At 40.0% G+C, this 8640-nt stretch overlaps 1 pseudogene; it reads right to left on the bottom strand.

Moving 5' to 3' along the window:
- Nucleotides 1-1456: 1456 nt before the first annotated feature.
- Nucleotides 1457-2398, bottom strand: LOC138053699 (uncharacterized; annotated as a pseudogene).
- Between the last annotated feature and the right edge of the window lie 6242 nt (nucleotides 2399-8640).

An 8640-nucleotide genomic window follows, 5' to 3' on the forward strand; every position in this document is an offset into this window, starting at 1 on the left:
TTACGACTGTCCTGACATAGTTTGGTTGTGGACATTTCTTCACACAATACTTGCAAATCAATAGCCTTAATTTTTCTGTAAGATATTAATTTAGTCGGAAGAGTCGGTTTACCCACTGTAAGATTGCATAATAACGAGCAATGATCAGAAATAAAGTAGTCGTACACAGGAACACTCGAAAGAAGTGAGTCACATTGCCGAGTGATAATCAGATCAAGGGTATGTTTTGATTCATGCGTAGCTGTGACTACATGTTGTTGTAAACCCATGGACTCAAGTAATTAGAGGAAACAAACTCCATCCGGGTTGTCTGGGAAATCGACATGGATGTTAAAATCGCCCGCTATCAAGAGTGGTTCAGATGACATAACTATCGATTCCAGATAACTTGAGAACTCATCAAAGAACACATTTGAAGTCACTGGATGGTTACTTGAATATGGTGGACGATAAATAACAATGACTCGCAGTTAGTGGGAGCCATGTTTCACAATCCATTCAGAAAATTCAAACGATTTCCGCTCTCCAGCATCACCTTTAATTACAAATATGTTATCCTGAACGAAAAGGGCAGTTCCTCCGCCAGCGCGACCAAATCATGGACAGTCCAGTAACTTATATCCCGGAGGAGTAATCGCAATGCGGTGTGCAGTGTCATTTGCTGTGAGCCAGCTTTCGGTTATAGCAACAATATCAGCGCTAGAAGTTCCAACGTAGTAAACAAATTCAGCAGATTTATTCCGTAGTGATCTCGCGTTCAAGCAACAGAATTTCAGATTGTGCATTGTATGGTGTGTCCGATCAGAAACAATTGGAACATCGACAACTGACCAAGAAATTAACTTTTTATCAGAATGAGCTTTATCAGGGCGGTAAGAAATACGCACTGGGATCTTCTGACAACCAGCTCTACATCCTCGACATCGCAGAATGCCATTAGATTTCAATAAACAAGCAATTGATAGATCCAAAGCACAAACAGAGCTACGACGAATATTCAATTATTCTGCACGAGAGTATAATGTTGAAACAGTGTTATTCATATGCAAATCCAAGTTTCTTCGACGCGCTTCACTCTGTGGTTTTCTTATATCAAAAATTACTGGACCAGGATTTTTAAGAACGTCCTTGCAGACTGTTATGTCCATAGGTGGATCAAAACCAGGAACCATGAGTGAAACATATCCATGTTTAGTCCATTTAGATACAGGAACTCACGTATGACAGGAACCAGTGCATAACAGACGTGCAAAAGCAACTGAAAGACGACTTGAAATGATCACCTCCTCAAAATCACAATTATGTGGTCTAATACAAGTCCAGGAATCATAATTATAAGAGTTATGAGTAGTAAAATGGAATACACTAGAATATGGACGCGTTCCAAGTCGTATTGAGGAAAAATATAAAACTAAAATCAGAGCCCAAAAACTTGTGGCAGGCATCATCGGTGCCTCTACTCAACTCTAAACCATTGTTTCGGAATCAAGGTCCTAGCTCAACCAGTGTCGATCATCATTTGAACAAGTCTACCATTGATTTCAACATCAGTTTCAAAACCCATCCCCTCATTGTTGGTAGTATAATAAACATATTCACAGTTAGACTTATCTGACTGTTGCTGGACCGGCTGGACAAACTTCACATCATCTTTGTTCTCTGATTCTGTTGATCTGCAATACTTCCAGAAGTTACCAGTCTTCTTACATTTTCTGCACTGTGCGTTCCTAGCTGCGCATCTTCGGTCATTAGCAAGATGATCCCCCCTTCCAAATCGAAACCAGGCTCTTTCTTTTGCTTTACTTACTGAAGATTTTATTGCATTAACATCAGATTTTTCTGGCAAATTTCGGGCTTCCTGTCCCCCAAGTAGCTGCGTATCCTTCTTTGCAGATTCAATTGCTCTCCCGAGCGTCTGGCCTTTTTCCAGAGTAAGAGTCTCTCCTTGTTGTAGTAGCTTTTCTCGTAGATATCCGTCAGAACATTTCTCTATAACTTGACCAAGGATATTATCATCAGCGGCTTCCCCGAAGTCGCATGTTAAACTCAGCATATGTAATTCTGCAATGAAGGTATCCAATGATTCATGCTGAAGTTGAGCACGTTTTCAAAACTTGTACCTCTCTGCCCACTTCTTTCTTTTAGGCTGAAAGTGTGCACTCAACGCTTGTTTAACTTCCTCAAATTTCTTTTCCTCTCCAGGCAAACCTGAGAGCAAACGTTGGACTCCCATCCCAGCAAGATGTAGAAGAGTAGCTGTTTGAATTTCGTCGCTTTGTTTATCTAATTTCGTAGCAATTCGGTAGTTGTGAAAGGCATCGAGCCAAAGCTTCCACTCATCTGCCAAGTTTGTCACCTCTAAATTCACTGGATACAACGAAAACCTTTGAAAACTCATCTTGATATGTTATCCAATTGTTGTTTATCCTCGTCGCCAATTTGTAGTATTGCAAGTAACTTTAATCGTGACTAAACAGACTAAGAGATACACATAGTTCGTCCAGAACACATGTTATCAAAACGTTCCTGAAACGTTTCTTCAGCTTCGCAGCCAGGCCTGCGATACACAGGGATACCAGGATATAACAACAACAAAACACCTGAGCGAAAAAGACAAGGGAAGAAACTTGAAACTGGATGACAAAATTCTTTCCATATGGCCAGAGGAAAGCTGTGCAAAGTCTAACTTTTATGAAGCATGTATACTGGGAATTGAAGGTAAACAAAAATCTGAATGTATTTTTAAATTTATTCCCATTCTTACCCAGGCAAACCTACTAAGTTAATTAAAGCACAATGTTGGCAGTACTAGCTAAAGGGCTTGTAGAACTTACAGGCTACTTAATATTTTTGATAGTCGTATGCATATAATGCACCTATCAATGTTAGTCCCGAGAGGGAGGGGGGGGGGGGGTATGTTAATGGGTGGGGACTTTGATCGACTTTTCCTACCCTGAGTGGGGAATTTTGACAAACTTTGAAGAGAATGTTGGACCCAGGGTGGGGAAGTTTGATCAAACTTGAAAAGTAGGATAATATTCATGAAAGACCGTTTCCTAAGCTTGCACTTTGCCATGGTAAAATACACGCTGCAATGCTGCCTTCTTGAAAACCGACAGAGCAGAGCAGTGGATATGTGTGACTTGCTATCATGAAAATACCCAAAAGACAAGTCCGCATGAGGCAAAAATAAGATGGAGGAAAAAAAGGTAAGGAAAATTTGCTCAATATGTTGCTACTATGACCATCAGTCTCTTCATAAAGTTCTAGTGTTTGTATTGTTGATGCATTTAACAGGTCAGCCACTTGGATCTCAATCCCAACAGTAGGGAACTTTGAACTCGAAACTTTACCCCAAGGGTGGTGAGGTTTGACTCAAAATTTGCGTTTCAGGTCAAAGTCCCCACCCCATCCTGTATCCTCCCTCCTTGGGACTAACATTAATAGGTGCATAACTTATAATGGCAACTTATTTTTTCCAAAAATGAGATTGCAATGAAAAGTCAATGATTTGCTTGCTACTTTGCAGATGATTACCAGAAAGCGCTATTGCTAAAAAGCAAGTATGAGAATGATTCAATTTTATTAACAGATGCTGTTAATGAACTGTAGTTCAAACTTTCAACTATTTTATTACTATGCACTATTTACATCAATATTACCTACTAGTTAATAGTACAATATTTTGAGTGAAACTAAAAAAAAAAAAGCCAATAGAAAAAGAGTTCGTGGTAGCCAGAGTACATACATATATTTATTGAAGCTCCCCCATAGGGGCTTTTCAGCCACAATGTAAAAAATAGTCATGAATAAATTACCTACAATAGTATAAAAATCGACATGGACATGGAAATAGAATTAATAAATAAAGCTAAGACTTATAGATTTATATACAATTGGGGGGGCGCGGTCTTTAAAGTTCCTTGAATAGTTTCAATAAATTATTTTTAAAATTATTTAAGTCTTTTAGCCTCTCTAACGAATTTTGGAAGCTCATTCCATGCTTTGGCTCCACGAAAGCTGCCCTGTGGCAAGGCGACATTTGATCAAGTCCAAGTCGCTTCGGGTTCTTGTGCCTTGGCTATGGATCTGAGAGCGCTTCTTGAACCTCTGCGACAGAAACGCAGGAGCGCCTTCGGTATTAAGGCATTTATACATCATGGCACAGTCATTTAACTTGAGTTTGTGGTTGATGTCCAGCCATCCTAATGATTTTAGTCCCTCAAGAGATGTGATCATATTTCTTCAAGCCAAGGACAATTCTTGCTGCAAGGTTTGAAGAAGTTGCAACTTTTTAATGTTTTTCTTTGAAGTATTACTCCATACTGAAGAGCAATAAAATAGTTTATTAAAGACGGAAGAGTGAATTAGCAGTAGGATAGTTTTCTTATCAAGTAGTATTTTATGCGGTTAATCATAATTAACTTATAGATACCGCTGGAAGATATCTTGTTGATGTGGTCATTGTAATTCAAGCCATTGTCGATATAGACTCCAAGGTCCTTTGCCGTGGTGACAGGTTCAATGTGCTTACCCATAACAGTTACGGATAGGGTTGGTAGAGTCTTTGTGAGTTGAGGTACTCTGGTCACCAAAAGTTTAGTCTTGTCCGGGTTGAGTAATAATGAGTTTCTGCAGCACCATTTGGTAATTTCCCCGAGGTCGTCAGTTAGCATAGAAACTGCATTAGTAGTTTGGTTTGGTGGCAGGGCAAGAAGCAGCTTGGTATCATCAACGTATCCCATCGATTGACAGTGATTAGGAATAGATAACAGGTCGTTCACGTATAAGGTGAATAGCATTGGACTCAAGATGGATCCCTGGGGGACGCCATAACTTAGCTCCAATTGCTCTGAGACAGCATTCGAACCCTCACTACCTGCTTACGGCTTGATAGGTAACTGCTGAACCAGGCAAGCGCAGATGAAGATGTTCCAATTGTACGGAGCTTTGCTCGAAGTATATCGTGTCGTATGCTATCAAAAGCTTTGGTCATGTCAAGCAGCACCACAACTGATATGCGCTTCTCATCCATATTCTTCAGGATTTCATCGGTGAAATGGAGTAGCGCAGACTCGGTAGAGTGGGGTTTTCTGTTGCCACTTTGGAGGGGATGTATGATGGAATGATCTTATAGTAAATGTGCAGCTCTTTCACATACCTTCGATATTATTGGTAGGAGTGAGGAGGAGGGACGAGAATTTGATGGATCACCTCGATCACCCTCTTTATCTTTGATGCAAGGTACTACTTCCGCCAATTTCCACGATTCTAAAAAAATACCGGAACGAAAAGAACAGTTGATTAAATTTGTAAGTAGTGGCAGTGTAACAGGAAGGCTAGCTTTTAGGATTCGGGCAGTCACTTTGTCAGCTCCAGGAGCTTTGTTCGACGGGAGAGCCTTAACTATCTTCAGGGTCTCTTGCTCTGTAACAGGTCTAAAGTAGAACTCCTGATGACAGGTACATGTGGTTGTTATTGTCGAGGGCAGTTAAGCCTACAGTACTGTGCAAAAGTAATGAGAGTGAATTTCGACGAAATTCGTGCTTTGTTCTCATGGAAATGCCTCGAAAATTCGGCGAATTTTCGCTGGAAATCTCGCACATTTGACATTTGAAATTTCGCGGAAGTCGGCGAAAATTCGTATGATTGCGCGAAATTTCGTTGAGGACATCGAAAAATCGAGAAAGGGGAATTTTCGAAGAATCAAAATATCAGCGAAAATTCGCGCTAAACTGAACGAAATATCAGTGAAATTTCGCAAAAGCAACCTACATGTTTTGGAACAAAATATACTGAAGTACTCCGTCCTACGGCATGTAAAATTTCATTCCCCGGCAAACATAAACATGAAGAAGGGCAATAAAAAAAACAACACTGTATTCAATCACGTGTATTCCCATGTGTATGTTCGTGACAACGCTTTGGTTTGGAAACGAGCAATTTTGTGTAACCCACAGCATGTTTCAACTCATTCTAATGCCTACAAATAAAAGGTCAAGAATCCACTTCCATTTGAAAACAAGAAGTTCAGCGATTTATGACTTGCCTTACCTTGACTGACAATAACTTTGAAATTTTGCTGTGGCACTAAGGAATGTAGCATCCACTTGGTTTTTACAGCATTCAAATCGCTTATTATTGTAGTTTTTACATTTTGTAAAGCAAACCATGACATTTTTATCTGAATAAAGGTCATCTTAGCTCACGATCAATAGAACAATACAGCTATCCATTGTAGCACACATGGGACTTGAGGACAGGCAGGTACAAAAGTAAGACCAAACCACTTGGACTAGTTCGAAGGCACAACATTAACTCGGACTGGAGTAAAATTCCCCAAATTGTCTCTTTGAGGGCGTAAGTCACCTCAAAATTCATCCAAAACGACTCGACTAGTCCGAGTCCAAGTGGTCCGGTCCAGCTTTTGTACCTGCCTCTTGAGGACTGTTAACACTTTGCATACGGTAACTCGCAGGAATTCATTCAGTGGTTTTATTTTGACTGTCACGCAACTGCAGAATACCCCGCCACATCGAGCCCGTTACTGTAAAGGGCTGGCTACGCGGTACATGGAAAAAATAAAGGCAAGATGGCGAAGTATCTTAAAGGCGCTGTTACACTGTGAAATGTTTTGGCGACATGTTGTCAGGACAAGTTGCAAGAAATATTTCACAGTGTAACATACCCTCCAACGGCCAAAATGTTTGCGAGACAAGTTGCAAGAGCCATTGCTGAAAGTAGAATTAGTTCTACTTTTCGTGCAACTTGTCTCGCAACGATTTTGGTCGTTGCTGGGTATTTTACACTGTGAAATGTTTCGTGCAACTTGTCCTGCCAGTGTTGCCAAAACATTGTGAGACAAGTTGCACAAAACATTTCACAGTGTAACAGCGCCTTAAGTCGCTCGCTACGCGGTACGCTGTATGCAGAAAGAATTAAATACCCATTTAAAAACTGAATAGTTGAATTTGCGCTGTAAAATGTTATATGGCGAGGTATGTTAACTGCCTGACGACCTGGTAAGTGTACGCAATGTTAAAAGTGTGCTTAGGCCTAATCAATAAATGAGCGCTACTTTCTGCACACGATCTCATGCAAAGTGTAGTTAGCCAGACGAGACCTAATCACTGAAACAAACGCGTAGGCTTAATCAGTAAACAAGTGCTTGTGAAAAGCGTAGTTAACCAAACCGTAAAATTCACAATTGATCACTACTTAATTCGCGAGTCACGCTTTAAGAACGAGAAATACTGTTTTGAATAAATCACATACTTCAACTTGAATTTATTAGTTTCTGCGTACTGCATAGCCAGCTACGCAGAACTTTATTCGAGTGGCAGGGTATTGTGCAGTTAAGTCCAAGTGGAGACTCATGAAAAGTATGGCGCCTGGATTATGCAAATGTGCCGCTATTAAACTTCGAAAACTGTGACATCCTTCCCCCACAAAAGTATTCCATGTCAATCTTTTTTCCAAAGCAGCAGGTTTGGATATTCAATAACCACTTTCTGACAATTTCGAGAAGACAATCTTTTAATATGAATATATTCTTACATAACAAAAATAACAATTTCAACTTAAAACGATATACTTTGACATGTATTTCAAGAAGGAGGAAGGCGTGAAAAAGGGCACATATGCACAAGGACCAAAAATGCCATTCGCACTTGCAGAACGGAACTGATGACAAATATTTTTGCAAAATAAACAAAAATTCACCTAGTGCGTACGAGCTTTCGTGTTTGAGGCCTATGATATTTTACATCATGCACTATTATACGAACAATAAGAAAGCTACTTAATTTACAGTTATTGGTCTAGGGGGAAGTAGAAAGCACTCTCAAACCTCATACACAAATGAACTATACATGTAAGCAAATAGTCTTAATTTTCAACCATTTTTCTTAGGTTTTGACAGCGCTTGCCTATGCTAATTTTGCATTGTTCCCACATTTGACATGTGTTCTCAGCATTGCGGCACTGGTATGAGAAAGCTGAAGTCACTCCACCTAAAAAAACAACCATAATCAAAATTAGTGAACAAAGTCTGTTACTTTAGCTTAGATGTAAGTAGGATAAACTTGGACTTCCGTGCGAAAGCCAGTTTCCAAGTCCACATTTCCTAATTTCAGTTCAGTGGGTATCGAAAATTGGAAGTGGGTTTTCAAGCGCTAAAAAGCGCACGGAAACGCTTTCAGAACAGCTAGAATTTCAGCTGCTTCTTTCACTGGCAAACAATAAACCAAGCAGATGGGGCGGGTTAAATCAAGGCAATAAACAGGATGACTGAAAAAGAATTTCCCTTAAGATCTAATACGCTTAATTAAATGAGAAGTTCATTATAACACATAATAAGGACAACCTACGTCGAATTGCAGTCATGATCTTCGGGTCAAGAGCAGTGAACTCTTTGGTGCAATGTACGGTGCACCTTCTCAGCATCTCCTTTGAAAATAACTTGTCTACAAATCGCAGGGCCATGGTTGTTGGTTTTCCCCCTGCCTTTGCGAAGTCAAAATCTTGTTTGCTGAGTCTCACAGTGGAATTTCCAACAAACACTGTATCGAAGTCTGAAAAAAAAAAGCGAAAAGCGAAATACAGCCTTAGAGATCCCATTACTCCTTATTCCCAAGACAC

Source organism: Montipora capricornis, chromosome 6 (genome assembly GCF_036669925.1).
Source record: "Montipora capricornis isolate CH-2021 chromosome 6, ASM3666992v2, whole genome shotgun sequence".
In the NCBI taxonomy this organism is placed as follows: domain Eukaryota; kingdom Metazoa; phylum Cnidaria; class Anthozoa; order Scleractinia; family Acroporidae; genus Montipora; species Montipora capricornis.